At 40.7% G+C, this 15,329-nt stretch overlaps 1 protein-coding gene across 2 annotated transcripts in view; it reads left to right on the top strand.

Moving 5' to 3' along the window:
• The first annotated feature begins 483 nt into the window (after positions 1-483).
• CENPC (centromere protein C) overlaps positions 484-15,329 on the top strand; it is a 51,987-nt gene continuing 37,141 nt past the window's right edge. For both annotated transcript variants that reach the window (XM_032237357.1, XM_032237356.1), the window contains exons 1-3: positions 484-578; positions 11,177-11,241; positions 14,181-14,278. The gene's annotated coding sequence lies outside the window, so the exon portion shown is untranslated. The remainder of the gene's footprint in view (positions 579-11,176; positions 11,242-14,180; positions 14,279-15,329) is intronic.

Here is a 15,329-nt window from a genome sequence, read left to right as displayed (position 1 = left end):
AGAATTTCCTTAGATATTTTGCAAGTAGTGTAAGCTAGCAGCCATCCCTCAAGATTTATTCAATTTCTACAAACTAGCAGCGGCTTTTTTCTTCAAATAGCTTTCTCGAGAGTTTGTTTTTTTCTGAATTGTAGAGCTCTGTTGGATTCTTAAATTGCGCCCTATCAATTAAGCTCCCCCTATAAACATGAAATTTTCCGATCTTTAGTACTATAATAGATATAGAAAACTAAAACATAAAAATATTTTCTCATGTTTTACTGGAGGGGAAAAAATAGTAACGCTACGAGCCTCTTTTTAAAGTCATGGCGTTTTCTAATAGGTGATCCAAAAGACTCTCAAGCCTACACTCCCAAGTTGATCTTCTCTGTATGAGTCTAAGTAGAAGTTATGCATAGATCTATAAAAATGCTGAGTGATTTCGCTTTCTTCATCCACCTCCATTTTTTGTGACGTAGTAAAGATCTGACCAATGGACTCCCCTGTGGTGCACTCGCGTCATTCGGATACGTCGCGCCGTTTTCAAAACGACAAGAAAACGTCCTTCGAGCCTGAAGAAAATTGCTATGGATTGGCTGGTAAGCGTAATGTGGTAGTTTCCCTCGACGTTTATATTGATACAATCTTTGATGAATCACATCTGCCTCAACAATTGCAAATAATTTTAAGAGCAGAGTTTTACACAATACGTTATTGTTGCAGAAAAGGGGAAGCACTTAATAGAATGCTTATAGTTAGTGGTTATCAACAAAGCAGGTGTGACACCTTTATTTTTATATTAAGAGATATTTTACATTATTTTCTGTAAGTTGCCTGGAGTCACTTATGTGTGAGTTGGGTGGCTACAAAATTTTGTTTAATAAAATACATTAAATAATTGCTTAGCAATGTAATTCGAGTCTCATGAGAGTATAAGGTTGCTATTATATTTAGAATAATTTCATTTCAGAACAATTTTCCTAAGGATGAGTACTGTGTGCTTGTCCAATGTAAAAGATAATGGGATAGAGTTAATAGAAGATAGCATATTGGGATGAGCAAGTGTATGATTTTGTAGTGTAAGATGGCATAGGACAGTTCACTTTTTTTTGCAACAAAAGACTAAACAAGATTTTTTTAAAAAAATTCATCATCCCTAAACCACTTTCTAAGGAAAATAACTAATCTCAATTATATTTAGTAATATTTGTTGGTGATGGATAATCATAAATTTATGGCAAGTATTTGAAGAATATAAGTTACGAATAATTGTGTACAAATAGCTTATCACTAGAAAATGAAAGCTCCTTCCTAGTTCCCCAACAATTGATGTGAAAATAATATGTGGTCATCTAGATTAATCTATAATCCTATTGTGCTGAATTGAACTTTTAATTTATTTTTCAAAAAGCATTATATTTTCTCTTTAAAAGAATCATTTAAAGACAGCATATAGGCCAAGATTCTTCAACGCAGAAAGGTAACTAATGTTTATTTCTTAAACTATATTGAAATAGATAAAATTGAGGTTTCCTAAAATATATGAGACAATGTATCTTATATTGCAGCATTTTATGTTGATAAAATGAAAAGAAATATTCAGATTTTTCTAAACTTCTAGATTCGATAAACTTCTAGACTTCCAAACTATAGATTAGATTAGATTATTGGCCAAGTGTGATTGGACACACAAGGAATTTGTCTTTAGTGCATATGCTCTCAGTGTACATAAAAGAAAAAAAATACATTATTCAAGAAACATAAGATACAACACTTAGTGATAGTCATAGTTTACTAATAAACAATCAAATCATACTAGGAAACAAATAAAACAATATTATTTGTAAAGATAGAAGTAACATGGTTATAGTAATTGGAGGAGATAGGTAATAGGAAGGCTGAGAAGAATAATAGTAAATCAGTCTTAGTAAATAATTTGACAGTGTGGTGGAAATTAGTTGTTTAGCAGAGTGGTGGTATTTGGGGAAAAAGCTGTCCTTGTGTCTAGTTGTTCTGGTGTGCAGTGCTCTGTAGCGTTGTCTTGAGGGTAGAAGTTGAAACAAATGATGTCCAGGATGTGAGGGATCTGTAGATATTTTCACAGCCCTGTTTTTGACTCATGCAGTATATAGGTCCTCAGTGGAAGGCAGGTTGGTAGCAATTATTTTTTCTGCCGTTATCCCGTTAATTATCCCGTTGAAGTCTGTGTCTGTCTTGGTTGCAGAGCCAAACCATACAGTCATAGAGGTGAAGATGACAGACTCGATAATTCCTTTGTAGAACTGAATCAGCAGCTCCTTGGGCAATTTGAGCTTTCTAAGTTGGCGCAGAAAGAAGATTCTTGTGCTTTTTTGATAATGTTTTTGATGTTAGATGTCCATTTTAAGTTGAGATATAATAGAACCTAGAAACTTGTAGGTGTCTACTATTGATATTGTGTTGTTTAATATTGTTAGAGGTGGTAGTATAGGAGGGTTTCTCTTAAAATCTACCACCATTTCTACGGTTTTGTGTGTGTTCAACTGGTCTGAAGTCATTCAGTTCCTTGATTGAGGATTTCTTCGGCACTGGGATTATAGTAGAACCTTTGAAGCAAGAAGGAACATAGCACATTTCTAGTGATTTATTAAAGATTCATGTGAAGATAGGGGCTAGTTGGTCAGCACAAGCTTTTAAGCAAGGAGTTATCTTGTCTGAGCCTGGTGCTTTTCCTGGCTTTTGTCTGTGAAATAGACCTCATTTTCTGTAATCACCAGAGGCAGTGGGCCTAATGGGATGGGGTCAGTTGTAGGAGGCTTGGCTGTTGTTGTGTCTGAGATGGGGATTGTGGAGATGGGTGGCAGTAGTTTTCTCTCAAAACTACAGTAAAATACATTCAGATCATCTGACAGTTGTTGATTTCCTTCAGCATGGGAAGGAGGTTTGCTGTAACCGGTGATATTTTTAAGAGTTTTCCACATGTTTGCTGGTTTATTTACCGAGAACTGATTCCTTAGCTTTTCAGAGTGGCTTCTCTTTGCTGCTCTGATCTCCCTTCTTAATATGTTTCTGGCCTGATTATACAGCATTCTATTGCCTTTTCTGTGGGCTTCCTCTTTGGTACAGTGTAGCTGCTTAAGTTTAGCTGTGAACCAAGGTTTATTGTTATTGTATATTTGCAGGTTTCTGGTTGGCACATATAGGTCTTCACAAAAACTGACATATGATGTTACAGTGTCTGTGAGTTCATCCAAGACTGCAGAGGTATCTTCAAAAACATTCCAATTAGTACAGTCAAAGCAAGTTTGTAGCTTTAGCTTTGCCTCCTCACTCCAAGTTGTCACTGAATTAATTGTTGATTTCATGGCTTTAAGTATTTGTCTGTAAGCAGGTACAAGGTGAATCATGCAATGATCAGAGTGTCCCACAGCCAAGAGGGATAAAAATCAATGATTTTTAAATTTTAAATTGAATTTTTAAAATTTAAATCAGATTTTTTAAAAATCAAATTTATTTTAACAAAATGCTTTTGGAGTAAAAATCTATCTAAAAATATTTTTCTATATAAGATACATACATAATTTAGTTTATTCAGCATGAAATGGAGTTTAATTATGTAGCATGAAGCTGTATATTCTGCAACATTGGGACTGTTGGTAAATCAACAGCAGGTCAGAGGAGTAGCAAAGATGACAGTTGATTTTTAAAAATTATTATTTAAATTGAGTTGATTTAAATCAAGCCTTTTTACTAGCGATTGAGAACATGATTTACCAACAGTCCCAATGTTGCAGAATATACAGCCTCATACTGTATTGATTTAAATCAAATCCACCTTGACTTGATTTAAATCAAAACCACCCTGCCCATAGCTTTCGTGGTAAAGACTGATAAGTATATTTTAACGTCGTTTAGCAATGGTCCAGAGCTGTGATGATGAACCTGTGGCATGTGGAGCCATTTCTTAGGGCATGCAAGGCGTTGCTCTGTCAGCTTCAGTACTCATGCGCGTGCTGTCCAGCTGATTTTAGCTTTCATTTTTAGCCATTTTTCAGCCTGTGGAGCCTTTCCTGAAGCCTCCGGAGGGTGAAAAACAGCACAACGTGCAAGTTGCGCATCAACCCCAGCACAGCTTTGGCCCTCTTGGAGAAGTAAGTCACTGCAGAGAGCTCCGGCTTGGTGTGGTCTGCACTGGATGAGCCCCCATCCTCTGGTTCCCCTTATCCTTTCTGCTTTCCCAGACGTCAAACATTCCCCTTTCAAAAGATAAGCACCCTCCACCAGAACAGCCAGCCAGCCATTCCCTCCAGAAGCCTAACACTGTGGGCTCTGCACCTTCGGCCTGCTGGTGAGGAAGGTTTTTTGGGGGGATGGGGGAGCATCTCTTGTCCTGCGTCTGTTGGAACAGCAAACAAGAAAACACCTTTCTTCCCACTCTCCATCCCCCACCCCAGTCTTTGAAATAGACTGTGGGTTCCCTGGAATCTCGAGCTCAGCTTACGAAGGATGCCACACTTTGCCTAAGCATCGGGGCTTTCTGAGACGCCTTTCTTTTGAGACGTTTTTGCTCTTCAGCTGATCACTTCTCCTATTTCTGATTTTTGTATTCCTTTCGGTTTGTTTTGCTCTGTTTGTGTCCTCCGCCCCCCTTTCTTTGGATCAATGAGCAAATCGATGAGTAGCTGCCTTTCGAAGTCTCTTGGATCCAGACTTGACAAATGGTTGATCTTCTGGTTAAAAACAAGCCGGGCTCCCAGGCCTGGCTAAGGTGGTTAGCGGCCCAGTTGTTCCCCAAATTGTCAGTTTAAATAAACTTTAAAAATTAAAAAGAGTATGAGAAAATAAAGATTAGCTAGGCTGGCTAAAACTGAAAGATAAACGCAAGGGTATGTGTATATGTGTCTAATTTGTGGCTGCTATGTTCTCTCCAAATGTTCCAGGGTATTGTTACAGGTAGGTGTGATTTTGCCATTTGCTGACTCTTGAGCTCGCTCCCTCGCTCCCTTTCTCTCATTGCAAATCAGGGACATTTGGCAGAGTCAAGGTTTCATTTTAGAACTCTTGGGCAACTTTTTTGTTGGAAAGAGCCAAACTTTGGATGGTTCTTTGTAGAATAGAGCTGGCCAGGGCTTCCTGCTTTTTATAAGAGATCTTGCCCTGAGTTTTTGTTTCCTTTTTCTTTTTGCTGGGAGCTGGCTAAAACTGAAAGGTAGGTGTGTGTGTGTGTGTGTGTGTGTGTTTCATGCAGACCTCTTGGAACTACAGCTTCTCCCTCCTCAGCATTGGAAACTTGTGAGTTTCAGATAGAAATAGTCACCTTATTCAACCCTCCCAAGGTCATGTGCGCATGCGTAAGGGGCACGGCGTGAGGGGGTATTAAGTTATTGGAGGACATGCAAGTGCGTTCTATAGCATGCACGCTCGTGCTTATGGCACCCAAGGTGAAAAAGGTTCGCGATCACTGGTCTAGAGTATTCTTGCCTCTAATGAGACAATTGACGTGCTGAAAATATTTTGGTAGCTCTTTCCTTAAGTTAGATTTGTTGAAATTCTTATAAAATATTTATATGTGACATATAAAAGTAGTCGATCAAAAAGAAGCCTACCCATTACAGTCACATGTTGCCTAAATGGAGTGATTTGTCCCTTGCCTACCCAGAGCAATTCCAGAATTGTACCATGCAGCTGAGCAACAAAGCAACTTATCTCAGCACATGGAAGGCTGCAAAACTGTTCAAAAGAAAACGAGAAGGAGTATGGGCTTGCTAGAGAATCAGGTCTAAAGCCAGCAGAGAGACATTAGGGGTGGGAAAGTGAGTGGGGGCATCGGAGCGTCCCTGTTGTTGGATGTAAAGGTGAATTAATATGGGGGGGCTCTAGTGACTATAATTTCAGGACTAGGCCATAAGTAGTTTTCAGATTGCCATAACTTCAAATGGCCATTTAGCAACCAATTTGCATGTTGAAGACTAACTGTAAATATCAGTGGTTAAAAAAAATAAAGATAAAATTATTCTCAACATGCAAATGGATTTACTATTTTAATCTTGTTGATTATCTCTGTGTCTTGTCCTCTTGGAGATTCTAATTTTTGTTCAAACTTTATATACAGTATGCCTTGTTTTATTATATTTTGCTTTATTGTGCTTCACACATTTTTCCCCCTGTAGATCTCTATGTCACATTTTGGTTTTTTTTTTTAATTAACCAGTTGAAGGTTTGTAGCTGCAAGGTTTGTAGGTTTGCATCAAGCAAGTATGTTAGTGATATTTTTCCAACAGCATGTACTCATTTCATGTCTCTGTGTCACATTTTGGTAATTCTCAAGTTTGACAATATTTTAAATGTTTTCTTTATTATTAATAAGATCATGATTAGCAATAAAGTATTTTGAATTAATGTATGTATGTTATTTTTAAAGAAATAATGCCATTGCACACTAATAGACTATAGATAATCCTCAACATATAACCATTTGTTTAGTGACTGAAGTTACAATGGCACTGAAAAAGATTGACTTATACCCACTTTTCTATTTACTACCATAGCAGCATCCTCATTGTCATATGATCAAAATATAGATGCTTGATAACTGGCATGTATTTGGGACAGTTGTACTGTCCTAGGTCACATGAGTCAGTTTCTGACAAGGAAAGTCAATGGGAGAAGCCAGATTCATTTAATAACTGATGATTGGTTTAAATTGTGGGGAAAAGATCATAAATTAGGGCACAATTCACCTACTGTCTCACTTAGCAATAAAACTTTTGGGCCCAATTGTGTTCATAAGTGAAGAATTACACATATAATGTAGTATAAATATAACTTTTATAGGCACTGGGAAACAAAAGAAATGTGTGATTTGTGTGATTTATTGTGATATTCATTTTATTACGGTTGTCTGGAACTGAATCTGCAATATCTCCAAGATATGATTGTAATTTTATTTAAAACTATTTCAAATGACTAAAGCTTCGCTCCAAATTTGTGATTTATTAAATATACTTGATTGTGTGCACAGAAAAGCTCGAATGTTGAAAGAATTTCCATGTGTGTGTGTGTGTATGTGCGCCCCCCCCCCCCCCCAGCATTTTTACTGTGTTGCATTATCAGCAAAAATGAAACACAAAAATGGTTTTTCTACCTGGAAGGCTCCTGGACGGGCTGAATGGCAAAAGGGAAGCAATACGCTCCCTCCCATATTTGGGCATACTAGGTGCTTGGCAAAACACAAACACACACCACAAATATTTTTTATTTCTGTAGAAATGAAGATTCACCATTAATATTAACAAACTAGTGATTTTCTATAGATATAGAAAAGTGTACACACACACACACACCAATTTACCAAGGTTATTACAAGTTGTATGTGTGTGTTTATCTTATTCATAATGATCTTGATAGACTAACGCAACAGGGTCTATCCAGTAAGGTGAAGTTCAGTGTTGAAAAATATAAGTTCCTGCACTTTGACAGGAAAAAAACCAAATGTATGGGTATAGAATAGGTAGTCCCTGGCTCAACAGTAATAACTTTGAGAGGCTCTAGGTGTCCTAATAGACTACCACTTAAGTATTTTGTATTTGTATTTGTATTTGTATTTGTATTTGTATTTATTGCACATTTATAGGCCGCCCTTTTCCCTGAGGGGACTCAGGGCGGCTTACAATCAAAGGGGAAAGGGAATGTAGGACAAATACAAAAAGAGGTGTGAACAAAGGTAAATTAAACAGTAAAACACAACATTCACTCAACATTCGGGAGGGGCGAAAGTAGACTTATCCCCAGGCCTGATGGGCTAGCCAGTTCTTGAGGGCTGTGCGGAAGGCCTGGACGGTGGTGAGGGTTCGAATCTCCACGGGGAGATTGTTCCATAGCGTCGGAGCCGCAACAGAGAAGGCTCTCCTCCGAGTAGTCGCCAGTCGGCACTGACTGGCGGATGGAATACGGAGGAGGCCAACTCTATGCGATCTGATGGGACGCAGGGAGGTAATTGGCAGAAGGCGGTCTCTCAAATAGCCAGATCCACTACCATGGAGCGCTTTATAGGTGGTGAGTAGGACCTTGAAGTGCACCCAGAGATCGACAGGTAGCCAGTGCAGCTCGCGGAGGATCGGTGTTATGTGGGCGAACCGTGGTGCGCCCACGATCACTCGCGCGGCCGCATTCTGGACTAGCTGAAGTCTTCGGATGCTCTTCAAGGGCAGCCCCATGTAGAGCACATTGCAGTATTCCAGCCTGGAGATCACAAGGGCTCGAGTGACTGTTGTGAGGGCCTCCCGATTCAGGTAGGGCCGCAACTGGCGCACCAGGAGAACCTGGGCAAATGCCCCCCTGGTCACAGCTGAAAGGTGGTGGTCAAAAGTCAGCTGTGGGTCCAGGAGGACTCCCAAGTTGCGGGCCCTTTCTGAGGGGTGTAAATTTTGTCCCCCCAGCCTGAGTGATGGTATGTTGGTCAAATTTTTGGGAGGAAAACACAACAGCCACTCGGTCTTGTCTGGGTTGAGTATCAGCTTGTTTGCTCTCATCCAGTCCTTAACGGCCTCAAGACCCCGGTTCATCACGTCCACCGCCTCATTGAGTTGGCACGGGGCGGACAGATACAACTGTGTATCGTCCGCATATTGGTGGTATTTTATCCCGTGCCTCCGAATGATCTCGCCCAGCGGTTTCATGTATATGTTAAATAGTAGGGGGGATAGGACCGACCCCTGCGGCACCCCATAAATTAGGGGCCTCAGGGACGATCTCTGCCCCCCTACCAACACCGACTGCGACCTGTCCGAGAGATAGGAGGAGAACCACTGCAAAACAGTGCCGCCCACCCCTATCTCCCGCAGTCGTCGCAGAAGGATACCATGGTCGATGGTATCGAAAGCCGCTGAGAGGTCAAGGAGAACTAGGATGGAAGCATGGCCTCCATCCCTAGCTCTCCAGAGATCATCGGTCAATGCGACCAAAGCGGTTTCTGTGCTGTAACCGGGTCTGAAGCCAGACTGGAAGGGGTCAAGATAGTTAGCTTCCTCCAAGGTACGCTGAAGCTGGAGAGCCACCACCTTCTCAACAACCTTCCCCACAAAGGGGAGGTTGGAGACTGGACGATAGTTATTAAGGACAGCTGGATCCAAGGACGGTTTCTTCAGGAGGGGTCTCACCACCGCTGTCTTAAGCGCGGTGGGGAAGTACCCCTCCCGAAGAGAGGCGGTAACAACCGCCTGGATCCAGCCTCGTGTCACCTCACTGCTGTTGGCAACCAGCCAGGAGGGACACGGGTCCAGTACACAGGTGGAGGCACTCACAGCTCGCATAGCCTTGTCCACATCCCCAGAGGCAACTTCCTGAAACTCAACCCAGAGATGGTTTGCCAAGTTTTCCCCTTGTGTCCCGGCTGGATCTACTGGGGTGGAGTCCAGGTCCGCTCGAAACCGGGCAACTTTGTCCGCCAAGAACTGGACATATTCCTCAGCCTTACCCTGTAAGGGGTCCCCCGTCTCCCTCCTATTTAGGAGGGAGCGGGTTATCCTAAACAGGGCGGCTGGGCGAGACTCGGCGGACGCTACCAAGGAGGCAATATATGTTCTTTTTGCTGTTCTTAGAGTCCGAATATACTCCTTGGTGCATGCTGTTAAAAGTGCCTGCTTCGACTCGGACCTATCGGACCTCCACGAGTGCTCTAGGTGTCTCCTCCGGCGCTTTATCTCCCGGAGCTCCTCAGTAAACCAAGGAGGCCTCCGGGGGCCGCTGACCCGGAGGGGCCGTAGTGGCGCAATCCGGTCTAGAGACTCCGAAGCTGCCGAGTGCCAGGCAGCGACGAGGGTCTCCGCCGAACTGTGGGCGAGGGTATCAGGAATAACCCCAAGCTCCGTCTGGAACCTAACAGGATCCATCAGTCGCTTGGGGCGGAACCAGCTGGTCGGTTCCTCCTCCCTACGGTGGGGGTTTGGCCTCCGGAAGTCTAGCCTCAGTAGGTAGTGGTCTGACCACGACAGGGGTATGATCTCATTACCCCTCAGACCAAGATCGTAACTCCACTGCTCCGAGAGGAATACGAGGTCGAGCGTGTGACCCGCTGAGTGAGTTGGGCCTCGAATTACTTGAGTCAAGCCCACGGCTGTCATGGAAGCCATGAACTCCTGCGCTCCATCAGAGTGTTCACCGAGCGAAGGCAAGTTAAAGTCCCCCAGCACTATAAGTCTAGGGAACTCAACTGCTAGCTCGGCTACTGACTCGAGGAGCGAGGGGAGGGCTGCTGCAACGCAGTTGGGAGGCAGGTACGTAAGCAGCAGACCCACTTGACCCTTGAGGTCCAGCTTCACCAGCAGGGACTCACACCCGACAAGCTCCGGAGCAGGGATCCTACGAGGTACTAAAGACTCCCGGACTACAATGGCCACACCGCCACCCCTTCCCTGGGCTCTCGGCTGATGCAGCACCTGAAATCCGGCTGGGCACATCTCAACGAGGGGGACTCCTCCCTCCGTGCCCAGCCATGTTTCAGTAATACATGCCAGGTCTGCGCCCTCATCAGTTATCAAGTCCCGGATGAGGGGGGCCTTATGAACGACAGACCTGGCATTTAGCGACAGCAGCCTGAGACCAGGGTCCTGATTAGTCTGATCCAGTTGTTTGCTGCAGCTGTCAAAAAGGCCAATGCAGTCCTAGGCTATATCACAGGATTAGCATCAAAATCATAAATGATAATACCACTTTGTACTGCACAAGTGAAGCCAAACTTGGATTCTGCATCCAGTTCTGTTCATGAAGAGACAAAAAAGATGAGTGAGGAGAAGAATGCCACAAAAATGCTAAGACATCTGGAGGCTAAATTGTATGATTTAAGGAAACTAAGTATATCTAGCCTAATGAATTGAAGAGTTAGAGTGACATGATCACTGTCTTCCAGTTCTTGAGGGAAAGTCATAGACATGTGGGGGTTGACTTATTCTCCAAAACACCTGAGAGTAGGACAAGAAGCAATAGGTGAAAGCTCTCAAAGTGAGGTCCTACCTGGAACTAAGGAGAAACTGAGAGCACTTAACTTCTCAGAGTTGAAAGTGCTCAGTCACTGGAGGTTTTCAAGAAGAAACTGGACAGCCATTTATCCAGGATGGCTTGATTTGCAGCAATGCTGTATTATAGTTTGATTTATTTTTGCCAGTAAGGTAGACTTTGCAGATTATAAATTCTTTACCAATTCTAATTTATTTTTTTCCAGTGAACAAAATGCTACTGATATACAAGGAGAGAGTATAGAGGAATGTACTCACAACTGTTTTGAAAGTAAGTTCAATGAATGAATATAAAGTATTTTAATGAAATGAAAAGATTATTGAGAAAATCATCTGAACTATGACCCTAACCAGTGGTGGGATTCAAGTAATTTAACAACCAGTTCTCCCAGGGTCAGGTTGGCCGTTGTGGCAGGGGTGGCACTCCAGCTCTGCTGCACATGCAAGATGAGCCTCCCTCGATGGCCAACCTGACCCTGGACAAACTTGTTGTTAAATTACTTCCAGTGTCAGAGAGAGGGCAGAAGGGAAGCACCTGGGCTACCACTGCCTTTCATTGGTACACGTGGAGGGAGATGGCGCTCCTCTTGCTGTCTCTCCCCCCCCTCTCATTTTTTAACAGAGAAATCAAGTAAATACCACTGTTTTCAATCCAGTTATCAGAAAAAAAAGAAAGCTCTAAAATGTTAACATATATAAAACATTCCACATCTACAATCTATAGCAAATCACATTTAAAAGGCATAAAATGGTTTCAATATCCATTCAACATTAATTAAAACCCAATGTAACATGACAAATAGGGACCATTTCTCCATTACAAAAGACAAGCTCCAATTTATTCTATTTGAATATGCCGTCTATACTCAAATCCATAAACATCCCATTTCACAAATATATAATAATCCCAGTATCCTAGTATAAATAAAAGGCTAACACTTAACATAACAAAGGGAATATTTTCTTTTAAAAAATATCTAAACTTTATGGAGATTCTCAGTCATCCAGATCATGGTTCTCCCAAAGGTGTTTTTTCAAGAGGCAACTGGACTTTCTGGTTTTTCTTTGAAGACGTTTCACTTCTCATCCAACAAGCTTCTTCAGCTTGATGCATGATAAGGAATGGAAGAATTTATACTCCTTGCAGACAGCTGATCATTTGCATAGTTTTAGTATGTTGTTAAGGCCACCTGGAGGTATATTTGTGTTGTCAGGATCACCCGGGTGGTGCAAATGGGTGTGGAACTGTTGAAAGACTCTTGTAGACTGAAGATGGATGATGCCTGTTGAGAGGAGGCTGTTCAATTTTTCAATTTTGACATAGATGGCCTCTTTAAACCTTCTTTCAAACCAGCAGTCCTCTCTGTTCAAAATGTGGACTTCACTGTCTTCAAAAGAGTGGGCTTTGTCTTTTAAATGCAAATGGACTGCTGCATCTAGTCCTGATGGGTTTGTTCTCCTATATTGTGCAATGCATCTGTGAAATATTTGTTTTGTTTCTCTAATGAACAGATCTGTACATGGCTCACTGCATTGTATTGCATTTACCACATTGCTCAATTTGTTTTTGGGTGTTTTATCCTTGGGGTGGACAAGCTTCTGCCTTATAGTATTCTGGATTTGAAGAGTTTTACACCATAATAAAAGTAAGAAATCTTGCATACCACATTTTACTAATTAAAGCATCATAAATCCAAAAATAACCACCTAAAATTACAACACATCCCATATTCCTGATTGAATACATTAACTATGAAGTCCTCTTTTTTCCTTTTATACAAGACAGTCTTTGCTCCGTTCAGATGATTGTTGTTCCTTGTTACAGATTTCTTCAATGTTTTAAAAGTCTTTTTTTTCTATATCTAATAAAGAGAAATTGTCAAATGTTGCCTGGGATAGTTATGTTTATTTCCTTTTTAATTTTTGAAACCTTGTCCAGTTTTCTCTTTACATCTGGCTACATGTTCTTATTCAGAGACTTTAAATATTCCTCAAAGAAATTTTCTTACTTACCTTGTTGTATAATATCTTTGGGACATCTGTAACATCTAATATCTATGATTGATGCAGATCCCTGCTTACTTCCTCAAATGTCTCTAAATGACATTATAAATCTTATTCTGATTCTAATCTCAAAAACAATTCTTTTTTTCCTGCAAGCATATATTTATTCTTTAAGAAACAATTTCAAAGTCTTAATATTCAAAGTCCAACATTTTCTGATGCCTTGAAAAGCTTATATTAAGGGTTGAAGACTTCACCAGCATTTTCAAGCGTTGTCTTTCTTCAAGCATCTAACTTTTTTAAAAAAATAGGGAAATTTTGAAATTCATAAGAGAAATATATAAACTTAATATCCTTTAAAAGTGGAAATATGGTAAATTCTTGCATGGCCTGATTTCCTCTCCCCTTCAGAGAACTCTGTATTGTGTTTCTTTATGAGAAAGAGGAACAGCCATAAGGAGAAATTGCTTGGGTAATCTCTGTTTAGTATTTTTTCCTGTGGGCCAATTGGTTAACTGAACAGTGGAATATAGCTAGCTGTTTCTTGCCATTAAGAACAACAATTTAGTCTTCTCAGAAAGCTATCAAGCCAATATGACGACAAAAATACTATTTTATAGAAGTATATGAAGAGAATTGCTGCCAACTTAATCTCTGCGAAGTCTGAGCTTTTACAAAACTAGATTTGAAGAACCAGATTGTCCAATTTTTATATGAAGTTGACTTAGAACTTCTTTAGATCAAAGCCATTAAAATTGGTGGGAAGTTGCATTTGTAAAGCTTTGTTCAAAATTTGGCAGTGAGCTCTTTTTTGTTTGGGTCTTTCAGTCTGTTTTTGAATTCTGGCAATTGTCCCTGCAGTTTTCTTGGCAAAACTTTTCAGAACTTTTTTGCCATTGTCTCCTTTCTAGGGCTGAGAAAGAGTGAGTGACCTCAAAGTCATTCAGCTGGCTTTGGGTCTAAATCAGGATTAGAAGTCATGTTTTTATGATTTCTAGCCTGAGCGTTAACTACTATCCCAAACTAACTCAAACCTCATTTGATTCTTGGGAAATCTTACTTTGTTGAAAGTTTTCACTTCTGAGTCTTAAGAGAACATGGTTGAGGATACTTTTAGTGGAATAAATTTTACCTGGCTGTCTAAAAGAGAACAATATATATAGCACTATGTACCCTTTTTTTAAACTACTTTTTTTTTCATTGTAGCCTGTATCAAACAATTTATAGAATGTTCCAAATTGCCACGTAACTCAAGCTTTAATTTGAATCAAGTTCCATGCCATTGCAACTTCTGTTGCAAAGAAGTAAGTTTTTTTACTTATTAATAAAGCATTTCACTTTTTAATATGTGGACCAGAGCAGTTGTGCAAAACATATTTGAATTTATCATATCCTCTGTATGATTGTCCTTGTGATTATATAGAACATTCGGAACAAGCTAACCACCAGATTGCAAGAACATAAGTGAGCAGTCAGATGAGGAGACTCAAACTCAATGGTAGCCTCACATTGCAATAAACGAACTTACATTCAATTTCAAAGCTATTAAGACTGTTGACTGTGCAGATACAAAGATAGAGAAATGATTGAAGCCTGGGAAACGGGCTTGTTAAAAAGAATGCAGATTTATCACCAGCTTATTAGGCACTTTAGAGACAAGAACGGCACAAGAAAACAACAGCCAATCACTTGCCATCAATACACAATCACCCAGTAGGAAGATATCACATAAATATGATGCATAGAATAGCCCAAAACATACATTCTGGTAGGGAGATGTTTCATGGGGATGGGCTCCAGTATGAATTTGAAAGTAAACTAAACTTGGTAAACTAAATTTTTGATCTTGGTGACCAACCCAGATTGGATTAGAATTCATGTCTTTATTTATATTTCACTGCTTTTATTTATTCTGTTGGGCTTACTGCTGCTTTAAAATTATTTAGAAAGATTTCTCCTGCCTTCCATTAGCTTCTGTAACATATTTCAAGAATTTTCCTTGTCACTTTGTCTAGATTTGGATCACATGACCACAGGGATAGTATAACAGTTATAAGTGTGAAAAATGGTCATGTCACTTTTTCAGTGCTATTAGCAATAGCAATAGCAGTTAGACTTATATACCACTTCATAGGGCTTTCAGCCCTCTCTAAGCGGTTTACAGAGTCAGCATATCGCCCCCACAGTCTGGGTCCTCATTTCACCCACCTCGGAAGGATGGAAGGCTGAGTCAACCTTGAGCCGGTGAGATTAGAATCGCTGAACTGCAGATAACAGTCAGCTGAAGTTGCCTGCAGTACTGCACCCTAACCACTGCGCCACCTCGGCTCTATTATAACTTGCAACAGTCACTAA

The sequence above is a fragment of the Thamnophis elegans genome, chromosome Z (genome assembly GCF_009769535.1).
Source record: "Thamnophis elegans isolate rThaEle1 chromosome Z, rThaEle1.pri, whole genome shotgun sequence".
Taxonomy (NCBI): Eukaryota; Metazoa; Chordata; class Lepidosauria; order Squamata; family Colubridae; genus Thamnophis; species Thamnophis elegans.
Note: the sequence above shows the minus strand (reverse complement) of the source record. Positions and strands in the feature narration are given on the sequence as shown.